At 38.8% G+C, this 25,584-nt stretch overlaps 1 protein-coding gene across 4 annotated transcripts in view; it reads left to right on the forward strand.

Annotated features, from left to right (window-relative positions):
• LOC109037048 (uncharacterized) overlaps nt 1-25,584 on the forward strand; it is a 258,003-nt gene that overhangs the window by 55,507 nt on the left and 176,912 nt on the right. Inside the window, exon 1 of one of the 4 annotated variants that reach the window (XM_072296315.1) lies at nt 17,590-17,955. The exons of the other annotated variants lie outside the window; for them this stretch is intronic. The gene's annotated coding sequence lies outside the window, so the exon portion shown is untranslated. Of the gene's footprint in view, nt 1-17,589; nt 17,956-25,584 lie in introns of those variants that run through there. 4 annotated transcript variants of the gene reach the window in all.

Consider the following 25,584-nt stretch of genomic DNA (forward strand, 5'->3'; position numbering starts at 1 on the left):
CACGGTTTTCTCAGAAGTTTCTAGATGAGCAAGAGCCGCCGCTCTTAGGGTTCCTGTCCTAGACGGTCACAACTTGACAACGGCGAGCGGTGGCTGGGAACTAGTGACATCCAGTGGCAATGCGACGCTTTTATGTCGGTGACACGTCACGTTTCGTCACGCAGTGATTGAGCTTAACTGTTTATCGGCGCAGAGTGAGTCATTAACACGGATTTGGGGAGCTACGTGAGCGCGGCGTGGTGCGGTGACGCGACCGCCAGCGCCACTTCCGACAGGCAAAATGCCCCCGCGATTTCGCCAAGTCCCTGCCCCCTTTTTCCGGCTCCGTGCACAGGAGTCAGTGGGTTACAAAACCATCGACAACACAGCGACCGAGTGTGAGCGAAGGCGACCGGAAGTGGAATCTCGGTCCGACTGATCACTTTTGGCCTTCCCGTTCCACCCCCCCCCCCCTCACGGATCACCCTTTAAGATGTCTCACTAAGCTTATGCATGAACAAGCTGCCGCGTATGACTTCGCAAAGCCTCACCGTCCCTCAGAAGCTATCCCCAAGGGGAGTCATGAGTCATTTTTGGTCAAATATTTTCCCCCGGTTTCTTGTATATCATTTTCTTATCTATATTATTATCTATATTATACAGCTACCAGCAAAATCTTGGAAGCACTATTTCTGACGAACTGCCGGACCGATAAGGATGATCTTTACATGTATGTCATCTGTAGTAGATGTAGATGTGCAAAAAATTATGAAACCCCGAACTTTTAATGTTGTAGAGCTTTTAAAGCTCATGTCACTTAAGTCCAATGTTAATAGCGTGAGAGATATGTCGTTTCCGCTAGAAGCGTCAAGGTGTGTAATTCTACCTGAGTGACTCAAATAAACAGTAAAACAATGGAAAAGCTCGTGAAAAGCTCCTCATTCGAATAGTTGAGGAACGGTGCATCGCTCAGGGTTCAAGGTTCAAGGTTCAAGGTCCAAGGTATAAGGTTTTTACTCAATTTTTCCTCATTCTTCCCGCTTCGATTTGTGGCATTGGTCAATTAATTTACTTGATTGCTGAATTTCTATTAATATTTACAGCAGATACAGAGTGAGAGGGTAGGCGCTGCGTCGCGTCGGGACGGACCAAGTATTATTAACTCTTAACGGTCGAAATCCGATTTTTTTTTTTTAATTAAGTATTTAAAAATAACATCCCAAGTAGCATTGTCATCTATTTTCTAGGTGGCGCTCATCCAGAAAATGTCTACTTTCTAGATAGAACAATTTTCATGAAAGAAAATAGACACAAGAAAATAGAAAGAAAATACATTTTTTCCTTGCATACATTTTCTATCTTTTTTCCAAGTGGGAAGTTGACAGAAAGTAGACCTATGAAATAGATCTATTTTCTTTGGTCAGACTTTTGACTCGCAATGTTTTTTCTTTCTATTTTCTAGATAAATCTCATTTTCTTTGTTTTTTCTAGAAATTTTCCTTAATATTTTTTTTCTAGAAAAAAATTCTATTTTGCTACTTGGGATAGTAAATGGAAATTTCTCCAGTAAGTGGACTGTGAAATTATGTACATCCAGCTATTCCTCATCATTTACAAATCTGAGTGTTACGTCAAAAATTTTGAAATCGATGCAGCTCGAACACAAAATGGTGTATTAAAATGGAAGAACATTTTTGCCTATACATATGCGTATAGGGCCCGCGAAGCGGGCCTGACGGCGCGGCGCGAGGCGCCCTCCCAGGGATTGGGCCGCGTAGCGGTCAGGGGGCAGGGCCCCCTAGTAAGTAATACAAATACTTTTTAGTCGTAAGTAAACGCAACCTGTTCTCACTAGATATTTGAAACAAAGAGATAAGCTTGTGCCTTTTCTGATCGCTACTTTTTTAGTTAGCATTCAAGTCGCCGCCGAGCCATTGTGAGTGCTCTTAATTCATGAAAACGAAGGCGAGCCCGTGATATTCGCTCCTAAGGACGCAACACCTTGCCCTCTTACCTAATCTAACGTTAATCGTGATCTGACATCGGAAAGAGTTTGGGCCATTTATTCGAATTACGAGTCCTCGAATTGATTATTTTCCACCCTGAAGCCTCCCCGCTCACTCCATGTAAATGACTCCCTGTTTTTTTTTATTTTATTTCCTCCCTCCCTCATCTAAAAATCGTTCAAAATTAAGAATGCTTTGATCAACTAATCTACTTCAGCTCTCAATTCCGACATAACTATCACTATCAACGTAAAAAAGTAAAAAAAGTAAAATTTGTTAGATGTTTATTTCAGTGCTCAACCCCGTGAAGGCGCTCCGCGCCATCAAGGGGGCCGCTTGGCGGCCCTTTTTTATTGCGGCCACAGCCTTTATAAAATTCATATTTTCATGATGAAATTTGTTTAACAAATCTCGGCAAAACTTTTATGACGGAAGTAGTAAGAGCATAACAGACTATCGATGCCATCTAATTTTTTCTCTATTTTCATTTTTTTTTTAAATTTATTCATCATTTCTATTTCTTTCGTTTCCGATTTTTATCGTTCTTTCTAACTTAGCTTCTTATTAATGTTGGTTTTATTTCCCCCCAAAAAATTACGATCTGAGGTATATTTTACTTTTTAGAACGAAAGGATTTTTGTTTTTGATAAAAAAAGAGTAAAAAATATGAAGTTACAAAGATGCGTTTCGCAATGATTGATTAACTAATGAGTCATTGCGGCCAAACAACGACACATGATTTTCAGTTCGTCAGGGTTCGAACCAATGGCCCGGGACAGCACGGAGACGCACCTGACGCCCTAGACGACTCGGCCATCGTCAACACTACATTGATTGCCGCCCTGGATTCTTGTGTCCACGGAGTACTGAGTAGAGCTAACGCGCAGGCTACTCCGCCACTGCGCAACCTCCTCGGCTGTTGCGCAACCTCCGTCGCATAGCGGCAGCAGTTCCGGAGCAATCTGTAAATTCGTTCACTTTCGTAACGTGATTGTATAAAGACCTGGGTACTATTTTCAAAATCTGATTAAAGCAGGCTCATCTAAAGACTATCACTTGTCGATAACAGCAAAAATAATGGAAACGGATCAGTAGAACGCTCAAACGAACTATGACAAAAAATAAAAATTTACATTGTTTAAATGGTAGAGTTTGCAACTTTACCACGTAATATGAAAAAAACATGGGTCATATTTTCAAAATCTGAATAGAGCGGGCTCATCTAGAAAAAATTGCCCGTCAATAGCCGCAAAAATAATGAAAATCGGCCCGGTAGAACGCTTGGAACTAAGCGTTACCAGATATGCAAATTTCGGAGGTCTCGCAGAGCTTATAGTTTAGATGGCTAGAAATCGAGTTTTTCAAAAATGTAAATTCAACGGTTAATTGTTTTTCGAGCCAAAATTCCTCCATGCATGGAGAATGAGGCAGATTCATTGGCTGAAAACTAAGATGCCAATTTTTGGCCATTTGAACACTATACAACCAACCGCCATTGTGAAAAACTCGGCTTCTCTAAAAATCTGAAGCCAATTTGGTTTTTGTCATGCCAAAACACCCCAAGGTTCCGAGTTTCAGACAAATCTATTTGCCAAAAACCGGTCCCAATTTTCTGCTATTTTCAATTTTATCCAGACGTCGTTTTGAAACGGTTTGAAATTATGACTTAGGGTTTGCGCGAAAAGTTTTCTCTTTTTATGTCCTTTCAAACGAGATATCGCAAGGGAGATACTTCCATTTAAAAACAAAAACGCTTTCCAGCCACAGTGGAAACGAAAGGTAGATTTCCACTAATCGTTTCTACGAAAACAGTTGCGCCTAATGAGCCGGACAGGTCGAATAATCATTCCCCTTGAACTCGAGATTTTCAGGATAAAGGGTGGTTTTAGAGGGTGGGTGAATATAGCTTGTTTTGAAAGCCACGACGAGACGAGTTTTTTGATGTATCACCGACTAAGATGGGACGAGTTCAAAAAATCATCCCCCAGTGACCTTGACGTTACTGAACTAAGGGATGGGCCGATTTTCACCAAAAATGAGATGTAGACCTCATAGCAGTGGAGAACCATGTTTACTTTAGTTTTGATCGTATCGATAGTTCGGGAAAAAAACGGTCGCAAAGGTTCGCTAGATCCCAGTTTTTATATATCCAGACCATCTGTCTACTCTATGTTTCTCGGAAACGGCGGAAAATTGAGCTTCGGGACAAAAACTTTCAACGGGTAAATCGACCCCTAAGAATCGAATGAAAATATTTTCAGCCCGCCATAATGGCCCCTTGGGGGTGTTTCTTTTTTTTTTGGGGGGGGGGGGGGGGGTGCCCCTTCTTTCTCGCAATTTTCATATAGGAAGGGTATATTTTGACTTTGCATTCGGAATTTACGGGAAAAAATAAGAACATTATGCCCTTTGAAATTTTTTCCTAAACCCCCATTTTTTGGAGATATGGGGCATTCTCAGGCATTTTTAGGGCAATTTTCAATTCGATGCTGTAAGCGGCCAAATTATTCAAATTTCAAAATCTGAAAGTCTCCTGAGAGGAGAAGTCAATACCTTTTTATTGATGTGTTATATGACCCCTGTTGCTCCAAAATTTTGGGGGCCACGATCCCCCAAAAATTTTGGGGTTTTAGAGGGCCGTAAGTCGAAAATTTCAAATGGCAAGGGTATGTTTTGACTTCAGTTATGGATTCTACGCGAAAAGTTACGTAGAATTCATATGGCGCATGGCCTGTCTGCTTCAAATTTTTTTTGCCCCTTATTTTCTCCAAAAATACACGGCTTCTCATGGGGAAATGGGGTTCTTCAGTAATTTGGAGCAAACAGACCGTGCGCATTTATGCAGGGTTATCCAAAAATCACCTACAACCCCTGTAACTTTTTCCCGTATTGCTGCATTGATGTAGAACAGTGAAACTTTGCGAATGTTCCAGGGTCTAAATTAGCGACACTTCGGTGCTCCCAATTTTCGGAGTCGGCCTCGGCCTGTGGCGATTCTTGCAAGTTGGCAACAATGCTTTTTCACCTTTCAATGTATGCAAAACAATTGATTCTTGGTGAGGTAGCTTGCTTCACCTGAAATCAAAATATTTATTAGATTTAATAGGAGGAAAAAAAAGTGGCCAACCTGCAAAATTGCCCCTGGCCGCGGCCCTCCCAATAAGGGGCAGGGAAAAACTTTTTTTCCTCAAATGGAAACCCATCCCTCTTTGTGATACTTTATTGGAATAAAATAAAAACAGAAAACTTTTGGCGCATTTGCAGGTAAAAATGTTGATTTTAACAGCATATAGTCTAAACTCACGATGGCGTATCGAAATTTGACATCTTCGTTGTTTAGTGACTGATCGTATTTATTTCTGGGTTCAGGGGTTTTTTGGGACGAGAAAATCGATTCCAGCATTTGCTTTTCGGGTTATTAAATTCTCTTTAAAATGGTTGTCTTCAAAATGGCGACCGAAAGCAGGTAGTAAATAATTTCACTGCTGTGTTGTCAAATTTTCGCCATTCTGAACTCTCACGGTCCGCTATTTAGTGAAAAATCGACAATTTTACCCGCGAATTGAGTTTCTGTTATTATTATTTTTCGAATGAGGTAAGGAGGAATGAGTTACTATTTGAAAAAAAAGTGCCTCGTGCCCCCTTAAGGGAAGGGTTGCGGCAGACACCGAAAATTTGGGGTTCCAAAATGTTGCTAACTGAGAGCCAGGAACACTCCCAAAAATGCACATTTCTATCTCAATTTGGAAAAAAGTATTGGGGTGGTTGGTGATTTTTTGATGACTCTGTATATAGGGTGACCCATAAGTTAAGTCGACTCTGTAGAAATAAAAAAGGGATAAAGGGAAACAAAAGTATATTTAGACAAAGTGTACAGAAAAAATAATCACCATGCCAACAAATTTTTTGATTATTCTTAACACCCCCTCCCTTACTCAAAACACCCGAAAACATTTTCACGCCTCCCAAGTCTGTCATTTAAGTCTGATGATAATCCATTTTTCAACTTTACTATTTCGTTTAAATCTCCACGTGTAATTAGGATGTCATCAGCATATATGAGAACATTTATTCTCATATTTTCTCTTATTTGTTTGAAGTAAAGACAATGATCAATTTCGGATCGCTGCATATCTTGACTCACGAGAAAATTGTGTAGGCGAAGATTCCAAGAGACTATTCTAAAGCTGGCTCCAGGTGCTTGACACAAAGCCATTAAACAACAGAAAAAAAGAAAAAAAAAGAGTCCTAGAGCGTGAAGCTTGTTTGTATTTCTTCCAACAGGTTGTCCCCTTATGTCCTTGTACATTGCAAAATGAACACGAGTAGCTCGAAAAAGCCTTTGTAGAAATAAAAAAGGTATAGAGTGAAACAAAAGTGTATTGAGATAAAGTGTACAGAAAAAAACAATCACTATGACAACCGATTTTTTTATTATTCTCAACACCTCGTGAGTATATATTAAGTATACGTCTGGTTTCCGAGATACAGCGTTGCAAAGTTTGCATATTTGAGTCGTAAAAATGTTCATTTTCATGGATTTCCTTCAATAAACATACTTCAAAGTAGACTTTACAATACTTACACAAAGCGTAAATAGCTATTATGATAGAACGAGTCTCCATTAAAAGTTTGGACTCATGGATAAGCCTTGTTTTGGCAGTACAACGTTGCAAAAATTACATTTTTTAGCTTTAAAAATATTCATTTTTTATAAGTTTCTCATTTACAGACCGATTTCGGTGAAGATCTAACTCTATTATACGGCATAAAATCAAGATTGGGTGACATTAGTGGATGCATTCTATTATTTATATCAGCATACGATAATACAGCGTTGCAAAGTTTACACCATTAATCTATAAAAATGTCTATTTTCTGTTGTTGTATTATTGGAGACGAGATAGAAAAAGTGTCGATAGTTAATATTGTGAAGCAAAATGTGGAGGACTTTTGTCAATATTATGTGAACATTGGTATTAAAAATGGCTATGTTGCCAATTTTATTTATTTTTCTTTTAACATTAAATAAGATAAGTTTAAAATATGGATACCTCCAATAATTATCCGGTTGTAAAATGAAATCCAAGTGAGTTCATGGAATATAATGGATGACTCAGCATCAGCGTTGCTTTCAAAATACAAAAATTCTGCTTCGACTTAGTTGCCAATTCAACCTTTTTCATGGAGACTGAAAAAACGAACATAGAATATAGAAACATTCGAGTTTTTTTGATGGAAATACATCTTAATATCGACAATAAATTATTGCCTTATCATTGTGCCTTTGAGAATGAAGTATCTTGAACGTAAGAATAATAGGTGTTAAAACAATTAAACAAATGAAAATAAATTAAATAAATAAAACAAAATATATAAATAAAGAAAGAAAAAAATAATTTTATAAAAAATCAAAATAATTAAATCATTGTTTCGCATACGTTGATATGTCAAATATTATTATTCCAGCAATAATATCTAATATTTTTTTCTTTAATGAGTTCCAAAAGTTCAGTTTCCATTAGGATAACATTTTAAACGCCCAATAATTATTTATCATCTTTATTTTAAATAATTTTATTATTTATTGTTTGAAAAATATTATGAATAAACTTGGCAACAGTATTCTTGTCAAACCCAATTGTCACCTGGGATTGACATTAAACCTGGATATTTTGCCTTGATAAGAGTTATAATACCCACTAAAGTTGCCTTCAATTTAAAAAAAAAATATAATTCTTCGACTTCAAAGTTGTAAGCTTGGCAACGTTGTATCACCACCAGTCAAAGTTTTCCTGTTCATATACAAAAATGCATCCAAAAATGACGTAAATGGTTGTTTAATGATTTAAATTGTAATAAAATATCCACGAAAGCCGCTTTTTAAACACACAACTTAAAAATATAGACATTTTTAAAGCTCAAATATATGAACTTAGCAACGCTGTTTCGTTAAAAATATACTTACACTTCGGGTAAAACTTTTACAGAAGACTAATCTGATCATAAAATTGCATCTAAACTTCATAAATATGTTTCTTTATGGCCATAAAGAAACATATCTATGGCCACAAAGTTCGAGTTTTAATTAAGAAACTTAACAAAATGAGTATTTTTCATAGGTCTATGATGTAAACTTTGCAACGTTGTATCAACAGAATGGGCCTGTTGCATGCAAGAGATACAGCCGCGCGAATAGACTTTTTAGAGGTTAAATGACACGAAAATTACGATGGTCACATTAAAAAAGTCTGAAATACACTCCTTACTGCGCAATTTGCGTTGTTAGGAACGCGCTTTTTCAAATTTCCCGCGTCTGGGGGCAGTTTCCTAATCACCGGAAACGAGCAAACGGCGGGCTCGGTGATTACCGGAAGATGCCGAGTCGTTGTTGTTGTTGTTGTTGTTATTTTTTCCTTCAGTTTGTTTACAAACCCCCCAGTGGTCCGTAACCGCTTTATGCGGTAACCAAATCGATCAACTTTCAAATATTCGACGCAATCCTTCTGCCCCCGAAACTGCCCCCAGACGCGGGAAATTTGAAAAAGCGCGTTCCTAACAACACAAACTGCGAAGTAAGGAGTGTATTTCAGACTTTTTTAATGTGACCATCGTAATTTTCGTGTCATTTAACCTCTAAAAAGTCTATTCGCACGGCTATATCTCTTGCATGCAACAGGCCCATTAGCAGTATTACCGTGTCAATAGAAATATGCATTTAATAATAACACTAACTATTGATAAAATGTCAAAAAATATCATAAAATATCCATTGGAGATGTTAATAGAGAATTAGATACTTTAAAATAGGAGAATTTAAATGCTCAAATATGCCAACTTTGCAACATTGTATCTTAGAAACCAGGCGTATATTCAAGCTAAAATTTTTACCAGAGGCTTGCTCATCATAAGGTTTTATTTAGGCCACATATAAATGAAATACGCGGGATCCCGAAAAGGAGCCAAAATAGGCCCTTTCTTTTGGAGGCTCTTCCTGCTGGGTCATGTACACGCTTGAAACTCAATTCGTATTATCTTTCCACGGAGAGATGTTTTTTCTCACAGAAAATTTTCCGCTATGCCACCGCTTTGAGTTATGTTGAAAAAAAAGAGAGAAAAAAAAAAAAAAAAAAAAATCCGATTTTTGCCGCTATTCTATACAAGATGGACGGATTTATGGATAGCACGAAAGTATGGTGCTTTACAGGGTGGCTCTCAGTGGTTTCCGAATCAGGAGAGCATAATAGCATGTGCTTTGGCCGATTCTCCTATGTATTACATCCGATTGATATCAGCTTATCAGTATGATATCAGCTTATCACAGTGATACTAGCTGTAATTAGCAGTGATATTAGCTATTAGTATGATATCATGCCGGTTTCCCCATCAGCGTGATATCATACTCATTTAGCATGCTGTCATGTTGATCGACTTTACCAAGATGTCTCAGTTAAGTACGGGCACAATTGACGCAGTCGCAAAAACTATCAGTATTTTGACAACGCAGTTTTTGCCGGATGAGCATGGTCATTTCTTTCCTTGTGATGAACCAATTAAAGAGCGGTACAAACATGACAGCACTGTCTCCATACAGTATACAGGTACCTACTCTAGTGTGACCAACCAAAACTCATTTTTCGATAAAGGAAATGCGTGACCTTGATATTCCGACGAGAATTTCGATCGTGGGACCCGAGCTAATATCGATTCGGCGTGCCGACTTGTACTTTTTCTTAGTGACAGACGACAACAGCGGTGAGTCTTGATGAGGTGGCGCGATGGCGGCGACGCATTGTAGCCGCCAAGTGGCCTCAAACGCTGTTAATTTCGTACTTTCCTCAGCGGCCCGCCCGGTTCTATCAGCGAGCGATTCTGCTGAATGGCTATAACGGTGACTTCCTCCCGCTTGTCGCCACTGGGGAGGCCTCTAGTGCCGCTTTGCGATCATTCTTCCGAATTCTCCGACAGACCGTGTGGAGAATTGCCATTTTGCAGCTCCACCGTTCCAGGACAAAATGGACTACTATACACAAGGTGCGAATTTAAGCACTATGAAATTATGCTACCTCATCAAAATTTTCCAAAGAATACGATTTGTACCACGAAAATTACTGAAACTAAATCGCAACTAAGATATTAACGTTGATTTTTAACGTGGCTCACGAAAAATTTCTATTTTGCGCTCACGTGAAAAACCGAAGTCCACTCGAGTCAAATTGCTCACTACAACGGTTTTGGCAGGCTTCTTAATCTGGAATCCCAGCAAGCAGTCGGATATTCATAGGATACTCGTAGTATATTCAACGGCAAAATTAGAATATCCTGTGAATATATCCTACGAATATCCTCCGAATATCCTAATGAGATAAGTCAAGTTGAAATCACGCATAGAAAAACGTTAATATCTTCCTTTAGGTTATTATCAGTTATCTCCGTTGTATGTATTGATCATAAGTAATACTTAAATTTGCACCTGGTGGCAAGTCATTTTTCCTAAAACATTTTTTCCTACTGCAATTTTTCCTAATACTTTTTTCCTACTCGTTTTTTGTCCCATCACAGTTAGTCCTACGAGTGAGATATCCTACTGGCTTTTTTCCTAGGGGCATTTGTCCTAAATTCAATTTTAAAACTAGGGGAGCGAGAAAGTAAAAAAACAACATAGGTACCTCACAAGTTAAAGTTGTGGCCGCATGCCCGTAAGTAGTGGAGCTCCATCCTCCTCCTTATATTGAGGGTATAGAAGGCTCAGCTTGTGATGTCTCCTGTTCACGCGCTTATATTCGGCTCGCTGAGAAGACTTTACTCCTTCTGCAACATTTCCCTCTACTCTACTCATGTTTACGTTTCAATTATTATTGGATTATTAGGACAAACATCCTTAGGAAAAAAACCAGTGGGACATCTCACTCGTAGGACTTACTGTAATGGGACAAAAACCGAGTAGGAAAAAAGTATTAGGAAAACCTGATGTAGGAAAAAAAAATTAGGAAAAATGACCTAGCACCTTGCACCTTGTCTGACAGTCCATTCTGCTAGCCAGATGCTATTACGCATGAGTAGGGCGACTGCATCGCTGTAAATATTGTCGGAAATGAAATCGAGGGACAGCTCAACAAAAAGTGCGGATCTTCGCTGGACCTGTTTAAGTTGCGCCGTTTTCGCCAAGCACCGTGAACAACCAAGGGACAGGCACCTGAAAGCTCCCGTGAGTTGAAATGTTAACCATGAAGCTGAATATATCTAAGCGTACTTTCTTTTCTCGTTCCAGTATTCTCAGCCGATTGTCAGCTTCCTCCTCCACGAGGGGCTCCTTCATTAGCGAGTTTGGACAATAGATTTGAAGGAGGAGTAAGAAAAAGAAGAAGAAGGGAGAGAAAGCCCCGCGGCTCTAAAGGCGGTGCCAGTCGTGCGTCCCCATCCCGAACACCCAACACTCGGTCAGCCTGGGCGAACTGTTGACGTCTTCCTCTCAAAAAACATCGGCCTCCACGCTGATCTGCTTTGCTGAAGAAAAACGCCGTATGAGCCTTCAGACGTTGCTAAGTTTCATTTTATAAAATAATAATTTTTAGGGGAACTCCTGGATATTTTCCTCTCATTACGCAGGATTTTATTCTTAATTTAACCTATAGTATTCGAAAATTTCAAATAAAAATGTTATTAACTGTCCTCGAAAACGAGTCTGAAGGGGGAATTTCGGCACCATCCGAAGGTTCAAACGGCGTCTTTCCGGCCGCACGGCAGTAATCCTCTCCATTACAAACAAACGACCGAAGTATCATTCCTGCATCCCGGTCAACATCGTTCAAACTTGCCAGCCAAAGATCTTTAGGGCTTGCCCATGGCAGGTAGACAAGAATTTCCCGCTTTTATGGCAAAGTTTCCTCGTCGAGCAGGCAAAATCTGCCAATTTACCAAAATGTAACTCATGCCGTTTCTTTTTCTCCTTCTACAAGGGAGGGGGAATAATTTCGGAAGAGATCGAATGAGGTGATGATACGATGCATTTTCTACTGCTGAAACACTGAACCGAAAATGACCCTAGATTATTTTTATCACCAACCAGTTTTTGGTAAAACCAAATTTTTCAAAAAGAGCCTTATTGGTCCTGAAAATAAACTTCTTCAACTGTGCCAATAAAAATATGATGCTGGAAAAATATAAAATCATGCTTGGGTTCAGTATCAAAAGCTACACAGTCCGTGTATATTTTGTTACCGAACCCAAGGAACATCCCGAATAGAAAGGGATATTGATGTAATATTATATTCATATTGACACGTCAAGGGTGTTAATATGAGTATAATGTTGATATATCTTGATGTTATATCTCTTGTATCTCTTATATCTTGTTATCTCTTGTATCTCTCTATTATCTATATATTTAATATCCTAAGGCCTTTTTTGGCCTCATACAGTTTGTGCTAATTCGATCCCGGAAACTACTGGACCGATTTTGCTCGGATTTGTTTTAAATGAAAGCTCTTAGGCTGTAGACGTGCCAACATTCCTTAGTTTTTCGATTTGCGCAACCGACGTTGCAAAATTTACCTCGATTTGATAACGACATGCTTGCGTTTTTGACGTTGGACAGTTTGTGCTAATTCGATCTCGGAAACTACTGGACCGATTTTGCTCGGATTTGTTTTAAATGAAAGCTCTTAGGCTGTAGACGTGCCAACATTCTTTAGTTTTTCGATTTGCGCAACCGACGTTGCAAAATTTACCTCGATTTGATAACGACATGCTTGCGTTTTTGACGTTGGACAGTTTGTGCTAATTCGATCTCGGAAACTACTGGACCGATTTTGCTCGGATTTGTTTTAAATGAAAGCTCTTAGGCTGTAGACGTGCCAACATTCCTTAGTTTTTCGATTTGCGCAACCGACGTTGCAAAATTTACCTCGATTTGATAACGACATGCTTGCGTTTTTGACGTTGGACAGATTGTGCTAATTCGATCTCGGAAACTACTGGACCGATTTTGCTCGGATTTGTTTTAAATGAAAGCTCTTAGGCTGTAGACGTGCCAACATTCCTTAGTTTTTCGATTTGCGAGACCGACGTTGCAAAATTTACCTCGATTTGATAACGACATGCTTGCGTTTTTGACGTTGGACAGTTTGTGCTAATTCGATCTCGGAAACTACTGGACCGATTTTGCTCGGATTTGTTTTAAATGAAAGCTCTTAGGCTGTAGACGTGCCAACATTCCTTAGTTTTTCGATTTGCGCGACCGACGTTGCAAAATTTACCTCGATTTGATAACGAAATATTTTCGTCTTTGCCGCTGGACGAGTCATATGGTTGGGGGACCTCCCACCCTCTGATTTTCCGTTTCCCTCTCCACGTAAACCCATCCCTACCTGCTCACAACACGTGTCACCCTTCTACCCTAGCATGGATCCTACGGCCAAGGGGTCCTGGCCATGGGTCCTGGGGCCAAAAAAAGCCCTTATCGATACTCCTCCTTTTCATGTAAATCCACCGATAAGCAGCCTAAATATTCCATTACCGCTCTAGGTCATCGGTTTTACCGCCGCCATTTTCAAAAGGATAGAATTCTCCGGAAAACTAATGCCAGAATAGTTTTTTTTTGTCCCCAAAAAAACCCTAGATGCTAAGTTTCATCCCAATCCGTCAACAGAGACGGATACGTCAATTTCCGATATTATGAACCTTGACTGGCCGCCATTTTGTCAAAAATCAAGATTTTAACTTGCGGTTTGCGCAAAAAATTCCTTTTTTATTATCTTTCGATTGATGTGCTACAAATGGGGAGGGGGGAGTTGCCATTTGAAAAAAAAGTTGGGGTCCGCAGCCCCTCCTCGTGAGGGGGCCCGAAAATGTTGGGGGGCTCCAAAAGTAGCTGACATTGATCTATGAACATCCCCAAAGTTTTGTTTTAAAATATTAATTATGTACAATTTTAGAAGGGGTGGGAGAGACTTTTGGGACACCCTGTATATGGGCCCAACTGGCTCAAATCAATGGAACCAATGAAAGAGCGATACAGACATGTTAATACTTCCCTTGCAGAGACATTCTACTGTCAATGTTGTGTGAGAGGTGAGACTCGACGACTCGACTAGTATCTGATACTATAGCCCGATGCTCTGAAAACCCCATGAATTGATCAACTCGCTTGTCCGTGCACAATATGACGCTTGAATGAAGCGGAGACGTCATTACCTGCGGCCAAGGAACCGGTAGGACCCGAGCACTGAGCACTGTATAGCGTCCTAGCTCATCACACTCGTGTCACCATCAGCCGCATCTGTGGCCGAGGATGTTGAAGAGCCGGAATAAACACGGCGCAGGAAAAACGCGTTACTCTTTTCCTACCCCATTTGACGGGCCTCAGGGCGTTGAGAATTCGTTAATACCCATTACCTGCTTGCCCGCTTAGATAACTGTAAGCCTCGTTGCCATTTAAAGCCTCTTTAATACTTTGTCCTATATACAGGGCGATCCGCAGTTAAACCGGTAGACTAAAGGAGCGCGTTCTATGAGTTAAAATAAGACTTTTTTCTCATATGAAATACTTTCCAAAAGTGTAGTTAAGGCGACTACAGCCCCACCCCAGGTTCTGGTAAGCGAATCAACTTTCCTGCATATTTGCAACGGTTATGCATTTTCTCACTATATTAAAAAAAGCTAAGCCATTTTTTGTGTGTACGTCCGGGTCGATTTGCATTCACATTAGGTTCTTTCTTGTACCGATCAGAAAACGTCATTGAAAGTCCCCGGGAACTTTAAATTTAATCTTCCACGTATCATTCGATATTAAACAGGATAGACACGGATAAAAAAGGGATGCAATGATATTAACCGGGACAGAAGGGAAGAATTTTAAGGAAAGGAGAATAATCAGCGTAAAGCGGGCTATACATTTATAAAACAGGATAGATAGGGATAAAAAAGGATAGATGGGGATAAAACTGAATTCATCCCATCCTTCGATATATTGGTAATTGTTTATCTGTATTCGATATATCATTCGAAATAAAACAGGATTGACATGGATAAAACTGGATACATATTCATTAACCGGGATAAAAGGAAGGATATCGCTCTTTTTTTATCGATCTATAATATATATATATATATACACTAACTAACTATATATATATATAATTCGATATAAAGCAGTATAGACAGGAATAAAACGGGATTTATTGATATTAACCAAGATAAAAGGTAGGATTTTTTGGAAAAGGGCAATAATCAGTGTAAAACGAGATTGATGAGGATTAAACAGGATAGATAGGGATAAAATAGGGTATTGTCTATCGATCTTCGATATATCGGTCGATAGAAAGCAGGATAGACAGGGATGGAACGGGAATTATTGATTTTAACCGACATAAAATGTAGAAATTTTTAAAAAAGGGAAATAATCAGTGTGAAACGGGATAGATAAGGGTTAAACTGGATAGATAGGGTTATCCCACCCTTCGATATACCTATCTTTGTTTATCGATCTTCGATACATCGTTCGATTTAAAGCAGGATAGACGGGGGTAAAACATTGATATTAACCGGAATAAAAGATAGGAATTTTATGAAAAGGGCAATAATCAGTGTGAAACGGGATGGATAAGGGTTAAATTGGATAGATAGGGGATGGAACTGGAAATTCTATAGGTAAGCTAGCGACCTTAAAACATTCGAAATCTTAGTAAAAAGGGGGGTTTTGGTTTTTTTTCGGGGGGGGGGGAAGGTGGGGGCTGAGACTTAAAATTGCCAATAACTTGTTTTTTTTTTGGCGTACAAAGGTGGTATTTTGCCGAACCCCCCCCCCCCCTTCCATAAAACCTTCCGATATACGCTTATAACCGAGATTTTGAATCTTCCAATGTCAATCATGAATGCAACACATCAAATTAATGGGTGCACACCTATTTCATGAGATTCGGTGCAGTACTGTTGTTAAAAAGTAGGAAAAACGATGTATTCCGTAGAACTTCTATGTGGGGGGGGGGGGGGGGGGGTATAGCTCTCTTAAAAAGCAGGTTCGGAAAAAATAGGGGGAAAAAGTCTTATTTTGACCCCTAGAACACGCTCTTGCAGTCGGGTGGTTTAACCTCGAATCATCCTGTATGTAGGCCCGCTGCATAAAATGGTAATCGCAGGTAATAGACCGTTTTAGTGATGACGTAACGTTTCGAGATATATCGCGATTTTAGGCCTGGTGCCCTAGCCGAGATTTGGTCGGTTCGATATACATGGGATTTCCCGTAAGGAACGGAAAGTCAATTTTCAAACCGTGATTCTGGGTAGTTTAAGACCGTTTCTGCCGGATTTTTTTGCGATTATAAGTCCTTTATATCTTTGAATTTATGTTTCTGCCCGGTGAATCCTCAATATCGCATCGGATAAATGAATTATACCCTTTTGGTCGAAGTAAGTCCCGAAAGTGAGGTCATGTCACCCCTTTGTTTACATTCTAATTTAGGACTCTGTTTACTTATCACTTATTCATGAAAAAAACAATTAATCGCGTCTCTCACGTTAGTTTTTCTCTCAGATTCTATCTATAATGACAAAACCTAAACACCCGCAACAAATTGGTTGAATATTGGACACCAATATTTGTTGTCTCTTTCCTAAAGTGTTGCGCTTCATTCGTTCCAGCCATAAATCACTCAGTTTTGGTTCATATGATCCATAATTTATCCATCTAAACATTTCAATTCATAGGTAGTATTGTTTAAATCAATTTCAGTTGATACCTTCAGGGAAGAGCTGACACTATGCTCCAGGTATTAACTGTTAGCATTAAATGACGCTGTGGAGAAGTTGTCTCCGTTAGATCCTATCGATGTCGATAAGATTTTGAAGGTACTTCATCGATAACATTAGACTTCTCAAACACTGACATTGACAGGCACTTATATTGGCATAAGCTCGGTAAAGGTATATTAAGGTAATAGGCATTCATTATAATCTTTTTATAACATTATAGAGAAAGGTCATAGTATCTATAGCGGTGAGCGGGTTGTCCAACTACAGTTTTACTTATCCTCACATGATGTCCACACACATGTATACCTACCGTCGCAATAATACGACCTAGAGAATTAGATAATGATTATGAACTCAATAACGTATTGTCAATTCGTCCTTTTTCATAAAAACGAAGAAATAATATTCCTCCGAGTCCAAGAGAAGAATGTAAACAAAGGGGTGACATAACCTCACTTTCGGGACTTACTTCGACCAAAAGGGTATAATTCATTTATCCGATGCGATATTGAGGATTCACCGGGCAGAAACATAAATTCAAGGATATAAAGGACTTATAATCGCAAAAAAATCCGGCAGAAATGGTCTTAAACTGTCCAGAATCATCGTTTGAAAATTGACTTTCCGTTCCTTACGGGAAATCCCATGTATATCGAACCGACCAAATCCCGGTTAGGGCACCAGGCCTAAAATCGCGATATATCTCGAAATGTGACTTAACACTAAAACGGTCTGTATGCGATATTCGATACTTTCCTTGCTATTCGTGACCAAACTGATAAGGCGATCGGACTTTATCTTTTTTATATACCGCGGATGACTGTTACAGCTCTCCATAATACTTTTTTCGTTGGAGTTGGTTATCTAATTAGCCTTTATCTGTTGGTCCCATCGGATGTCTTTGGTCGAAATCATCCGCTTCGTCTATGCCTCAAGGCCCCGTACCGGCCCTCTCGAGGTCATCACCTCACTTCACTCATTTCCGGCCCGAGTAATGTGCACACGCATCGTGAAAAGTGGGCTAGAAAATGCCGCGATTCATACAAATTAGATTAAGCAGCAGTGCAAGCGCACAAGAGAAAGGAGGTTTGAGTATGGATTCAAGGAAAAAAGCTTATCAAAACACAGTTCCTCTTTGGGCGTTAGCGAGATTCTTCAAACCGGCGTGCTCACATGAAAACTTTCCCATGCCTAGTCTGCCGTGATAGCGAAGAGAGCGGTAAGTGTCAAATTTTCGAAATCGAGTTTCCTTCAAAATTTGTCGAATCTCTTTCCGACTAAATCACTGAATTAGCTAAAACAGCAAAATTCATCTTATTGGACCACTAGACAAGGTACGAATTTCAGCATTCTGATACATGTTTCCTAACCAAAATTTCACCTAAACCACGATGTGTACAACAAAAATTACCGAAATAAACTCCTTACGAAGATAATTAATGATTGTTGCTGCGTGAATTTAAACCACCCGCTCACGAAAACTCAATGCTCTACGTGATTCACATAGAGCGCTAAATGTTATCATGACAGTCTGTGCGAGATGAAAATCTGGCAACCTCAATCTTGACGTTTTGGCCCAGCTGTAACAAATTGCTTATAGTTTAAACAACACATGGTGAGAAATGAACATTGCTCGATTGAGAAGCTTGCTGAAGCCGTTGTAGTGCGCGATTTGACTCACGTAGAGTTTTGAGTTTCTTGTGAGCGGGCAGTTCAATTTCCTCGTGACCAATGTGAGATAAAAACGTTCATATCTTCGGTAGGAGTTGGTTTCAGTAATTTTCGTTGCGCGAGTCGTCCTCTACGTGAAATTCTGGTTAGGAAACATGTATCAGATCGCTTAAATTCGTACCTTGTCTAGTGGTCCATTGTATAAAAAGGAGACATGTGATGAAGTAAGTGCACAAAAAATGACGAAATTTCAGGCAAGGCAGCTGTAGGTGACGAAATCCCAGGCAAAGCAGCTGTAAGTGACGTAATTCCTCCAGAGAGCCAATGAAAACAGTATTGTCAAGTAAAGTGCCTCCTTCCTCTTCCAATTTCTAACCTGAAAATGTGTTTATTGTGTATCTGAAACGCAAGTACGAAAGCATGCAAGCTGTATTGCCTAACAATAGCCTAGCATGAAAATGAAAAATAGGTACCCTCTTTGTGTAATTGAAATAAAATCGGTCAATTTTCAATTATACAAACGATTTGTATGAGGCTTTTGGATGATTAGTGGCAATTAGACAAAGAAAGAAGGTTTTTTCAAATAAAATTTTCCGGTCAGGCGCTTTTGAGCCCGTTTTCTCAAAACTTCATTTTTGCACTTCGGTACCTACTTCTCTCTTCGCTATATAACGGCAGTAGTGGTAAGCGCGTCTGACTCAAGGTCAATAAGTCTCTGGTCAACGCCGGATTTAGGGTGGTGACACCCCCGGAGCGAACCTGTGGTGCCCTACCCCTCCGCAAGTACAGGGGAAGTTAAATATGCTTTTCATTGGGGACTGGGCCCCGATGGGAAAATAATACCCAACCCCGATCCCATCTATCGAGGAGTTGAGATACCTCTCCGCATGGAGGGGAGTCCGGGGGACTTCCTTGGAAACTTTTAAAGTTTGACTCAACTTTAGATACATTTTAAGGCCACCGCGACGCACATTGTGTGGATTTTGTGCGTCTTTTGTGTCGCACTTTACCTCGAAATCTTTCATAGAAGGTATTTTGCGATGAAGTTTTTATGAAAAATAACCCTCGGTTACACCCACAGATGGAAAATTTAATGAAATTTACTCCCGTAATATTGCACAAAATCATTTGGAACATTTGGAGATTCACTTAGGAGGCCTAGAAACGCCTAGAAATAGTGGTTTTAGATTTTGAAATTTTTCATTCCAAGCCTATAACACACTCACATGATGCAAATGTTTTCGTTTGGTTTGGAGGTTAGGTTGAGGTTTTTCTCTCTAAACTCCTCTTTGAGCCCCCCCCCCCCCTTTCGTGTACAGCACCTCACTAGGGTAGCATAATACTATCGCATCAACAGGAAGACCATTTCAAATGTTTCTGGATCTCCAAAGGTTAAATTAATAATTCCGAAAAGAATAAAACAATTTCAAATCTTTTGAAATTTATTCGAGCCTTTCGAAAATTAACTTTCCATCTCTGGTTACATCAACCGAGGCTGACGGTTCGCGCAACTAAGAGCTCAGTCTTGAAAACTGAAAAGCGACTATACCAATGTTAAGTGTAGACACCTCTAAATATAGGGTTTAAACGATTTGCAATGCTGCTAAGATTGTGCGACTTAGCTTTTTCATATAGTACCAACCTAAGCGACAGTTCATAAAAATTTGACATTCCCTAACCTCCAGGTAATATCATCGGTGAAATTTATTTACACCGAAAAAAGTGGAAGTGGGATTTACCATACCGGTGCCTATAGTAGAAAGAAATGTGGTGATATAAATCAAATAGATGGTTAATTTAATAATTTAGATGGCAGCAAGAATCAAAACTGCAAGAACACCAAAAAACTTTCAGATTTAAAGGGATAAAGAATCCGGCCAAAGTCTCAAACTTAGTGAACCAAATTGTCTTGTTACATCTACAAGAAAATGAAAAATTACTTCACCTGAAATCGAATGTAGGCCCTTTCATTTATGAGTGATGCACACCCATGACTTGTAAGTATGTTTAGCCCTCGTAGGAGCGGTCCCTCTCCTTCACCTATTTACATTTTTTATCAAAACTAGAAAATAGTATGTATGGATTGATCTGAGCCTTTTATGTGCTCCAAAACAATAGAAAATATTTTATCGCTCGAAGTCCAATATTTTTCGATTTTTGTCGTACATAGGTATGCCATTAAAACAGTATGAATAAGGTACTCAAATGGCTGGCTAAAGTCGAGTACTTTCCTTGAGAATAGTCTCCTGCTTAAATGAGTGATGCAACAAGCGCGCTTTTTTGAATGAAAAGCCCTTGCAGATGCCTTTTTATTTGACGTAGCTAAATTTTGAAGAGTCACTGACGTGTCCGCCACAATGCTCTTAGTGCATGCAATCATTAGTATTTGTCCCCGCTGCATGCTGGAAGATTACTTGCAGATTTTTCAAGCGTATCACTCTTCCTTTGCCTTTTCCCAAAACTTATTTATCATATAATAATATCTTTGATATTTTCAACTAAGATGCTGCAGTTTAATATGCATGTTTATGGAATCTATGATAACATTGTACCAATCATATACCATTGCATAATGAACTGATCGTCATGAAAATGACTACAGATTACGTAGATGTTGCACATTTTTTTAAAGAAATTTAATGAAAATTTAAAAAAAAAAATTCATCGTTGGAAATGGCGATTTCTATTTCATACGCAAAGTAGGATAGGTAACAAGATTTTAACAAGGATCCTCAGATATCTCTATGAAGCATTGATTTCAGTGACCTATCTTTTTTACGCATTGTGGCGGACACGTCAGTGATTCTTCAAAATTTAGCTGAGTCAAAAAAAAAGCTTCTGCAAGGGCTTTTCATACAAAAATGTCGCGCTTGTTGCATCACTCATTTAAGCAGGAGACTAATTTCAAGGAAAATATTTGACTTTACAGCACGAACGGGTATAAACGACTGTACTTACCTACTGTGCGACTTCACGTACAGGTGCGTACATATTACAATTCATGAGTCCTCGAAAGAGATAAGCAATACATTCTGTCAGGCCTTTAAATGGAGGAGGAATGAACGCACCTATTTCTTACAGCTATCAATGCAGGATGACGAAGCCTTCTTTGTAATTTTATCATCAAGGGTCCTATCTCTATCTGACGAGAAAAATATTGAATATTGCTCCCAAAGCGTGTTGTCAATTTTGGTGACACACGTTTTAATTACTTTCCTCGCAGAAAGAGCAAAATCTTACTTCAATATTTTGATTTTTTTCAAAAGTTTTAAACCCCTCTCTGAAAAATGATGTCGGAAAATCCATGATCGGCAACGCTTTATTACTGAAAATCACTTTACAATCACATTCGAGTTGGTGACATGCAATCGACCAGATATGCATAGTAAAACGCTAATTTGCCATATTTTTTTTCTCAACAAACTCAGGTCAACAACATCTTTTCTCTCAAATTAATTACCTCGGTTTTTAATAAAATCCTTTGCCGCTAGTCGCTCGTAACTGCCGGCGACACAATTATTCTTGTTATCGTGAAATCACCACGAATCTGGTTTGCATTACACAAAATAGAGGTATCTATCATTCCATTTCTAGCCCTTTTTAAAACTACGCAAGTGCCATTAGCTTCCTCAGGCAGACGGGTACTTTTTTAGGTATGTTATAAATAGTAGTCCCTTATGGCGTAATTCAGTCCATTTGCCAGGACAATCTCATCTTATTGAAGTCGTATTAGGAATGTTACGTTTCGTTCCGTCGTACTCGAGAGTCTCTCATCACTGGGTGTTCGCATCGTGCAGGCAACGTATGTTGGCGGTAGGTTACATCCGATTTGTCATGCTCAGTTTTCATAACAGTCCGTACCACCGCACCGCCACGCTGCGCTAGACCCCGCCGGCAGCGCGCTGGAGACGTGTAACTAGAAAGGAGCCACATTCTTGCCACGAAACCGTACTGAAAACCTGCTCTCAATGCGCGTAGGGGCGAAAATCCTTCCTCGAAGCAAAATCCAAGGTCCCAGAGCTTTGATTTTTTGCACCATTGTCTCCTCGAAATATCACTCTCGCCAATGAGTCCGTCGAGAAGAGATACAGTCGCGGAATATACTTTTTAAATGCTTTATGACACGGAACTCACGAAAGTCACTTTAGAAAAGTCAGAAATCCATTCCTTCGTGCGTAATTTGCATAGGTAGTTTGGAACATGCTTATTCAAATGCATCTGGGGGCAGTTTTCCCAGTCACGAGGAACGAGCAAACAGTACTTTTAGGTGGCCTCGGTGGTTGCCGGTTCGTTGTTGTTCATGTGTCTTGTTCACAAGCGAAACGTGATCTTTTATAGTGATCCATGCCTCGAGTTGCTAGATAGTGTGCCTATTTTATCGATTTGCTAGTTATGTTGATGAATATTATCTATGCTTAGAATCGTCAATTTCCGCACATGGTTAGTTGCCGCGGGTAGCTACTGCTTGTGTCCGAATTTGACGACACCATGGGCACTATCAGCACACCTGTGGAAGTCTCTGATTCCAATAATGATAAGGAAGTACCTAACTATAGTTTATAATGATAACCAATCCCTGTTTTTTGTAGATAAGAATTATACTCTTAAGTTTAAACTAGTTGAGATAGGCACCCGTGCATCAACTAAAGTTTGAACCAGACAAAGATATTGAGCATATATTTACAATACTAGCAGTATTGCTTCGCACGGACAGTGTCATCTACAGTTCTTATCCATGTTTATATGGTAAAATATATATTCCTCTTACAAAACGGAGCAATATCCCTAGCCAAGGACATAAATATATTATGAATATCCAATTGAAAATAAGATTGAAATTTCACATAGATAGGTAAGCCTCCTTTCTTTGTTAAATTGCCAAAAATCATTCTAAACTTTCCAAGATAATTAAAACTCAATCCATATTTTTCAAGTATATAAAGAGAGTATAATTCATTTTATTCTTGGGATATATTTAGTCATGGCAGCCTTAAGTGCTATCTTTTTATGCTGTCGTGTTCCAATTTTCTACTAACAACAAACATATGCAGGTTAGCAATAAGCAGAAGATAACCGCATTTCACTTGAAAGCGCTGTTTTAATTAGCTTGATTTTAATAATAGCCATCTTTGATTTTTTGAGTAGCAATCACGATTAAATTTTTGTTATTCCTGTTTGAAGGTTGTGAAGTCGTTTTGTCTCTAGATGAGCCCGCTATATTCAGATTTTGAAAATGACCCCAGTTTTTTTTAATATTACGTTCTAAAGATGCTAATACTCCCATTTAAATAGAATTATTTTTTTATTTTTTGTCACATTTCGCTTAAGCGTTCAGCTGGGACGATTTCCATGATTTTGCCGGTTATCAACAGGTTATAGTCCCTAGATGAGCGCGCTGTAATCAGAATTTGAAAATAGGACCCAGGTTTTATCTATATAAGAGTAGACCAGAGAACTTACGAAGGGGGGCAAAATTTGAAATTCACGCCCATGAAAAATGCTTCAAATACATATTATGCCCCCTGCCTGCTACGTGGCCCAACCTGTATGGGGCCGCTCCCGCTCTCTTCCAGCTTCGACAAAAGAACGATCAAAAAAATGAAAATGCTTTCATACCCGACTCTCATTTGTCCAATTTCCCCCAAAGCGCCTTCTGGGGGTTGGGCCGCGTAGCTGCCAGAAGGCATAGCCCCCTAGTATTACACTAATTTTGAAATCGAAAGAAAAATATAATTTGTAACTTAATTCGATCAACAATTTTGATGAACTACTCATGTAATGTAACTTTTTCATTTCCCTGGCGTAAATATTAAATTATGTTATGCAAGGGTAATTAATAAGGCGCAAGGATGTTAAGCTCACCGCAAGGTATCAGTCAATCAGAGCGTGCCAGGAATCGATAACTACATACAGAATGTGTCAATATGTATCCATGTTTATCGATGTGGATATAGTTAGTTAGGATATATGTTTCGATGTTATTACCACGAAATTAATGATAGTTTTATTAAGAGACTTGAGTACAAATAGAAGAGACTTGCTTGAAGTAAAAAGTAACTGAACTATGGTTATACCATAAATTACAAGCAATTGCTATCATCAGCATTGTATCAGCTGATATAAATATTATGCTTCAACAGATGTATATCGATAAAGATTATTTATCGATATGAATCGATATTGGTATAGATCGAAATATATCGATATAGGTATATATACATTGATACGTATCGATATACATACATATCCATCTATCTATATCGATATAGGTATACTTAGATATCGATCTAGGTATATTTTGATATCGATACCGGTATAGGTAAATCGATATGTATCGATGCAAAAGGATATATATCACATAAAACACATGAAATACAAAAAACGCATCACACACAAACAACATGTCAAACACAAAAAACACATCAATCACAAAAAACACATCAAACAAAAACAACGCATCAAACAGAAAAATACATCAATCAAACACATCAAACAAAAAAACACAACAAACTCATCAAACACAAAAAACACAACAAACTCATCAAACACAAAAAACACATCAAACACAAACAACCCATCAAACACAAAAACACATAATACACAAAAAACACATGAAACACATCAAGCAAACAGTCAAACACATCAAATACAAACAACCCATCAAACACAAAAACACTTGAAGCAATCACAGCAAACACATCAACAAACACAGCAAACACACCAAACGCATCAAACACATCAAACACAACAAACACATCAAACACATCAAACTGCGATACACATGGATTCGTCCGAATAGACTTATGATTTCAAAACATTTCTGGATTTATTGAATGCAACAATTTGAGAGTATTTTATTTTCGTTCTAAAAATGAAAGAAAAACGTAATTTTCTGCAGATATTGATGAAAAATCTTTGTCATGGGAGCCTGAAAGTGCGTCCAAACAAAGTTAAAATTTCAAAAAATTTCCGGATCTATTGAACTCAAAAATTTGAAAGTATTTTGTGTTGAAAATGAAAAAAGGTGTAATTTTCTGCAGCAATTGATGGGAAATCTGCGTCACGGAACTCTCAAAATGCGTCTATATGGATTTAAATTTGTTTACATTTGAACCAATGGAGGGCTCGATATTTTATTGAATGACGTAGCAACTAAATCAGTCTATTGAGGAGCCTG

This window comes from Bemisia tabaci, chromosome 2 (assembly GCF_918797505.1).
Source record: "Bemisia tabaci chromosome 2, PGI_BMITA_v3".
Lineage (NCBI taxonomy): Eukaryota > Metazoa > Arthropoda > Insecta > Hemiptera > Aleyrodidae > Bemisia > Bemisia tabaci.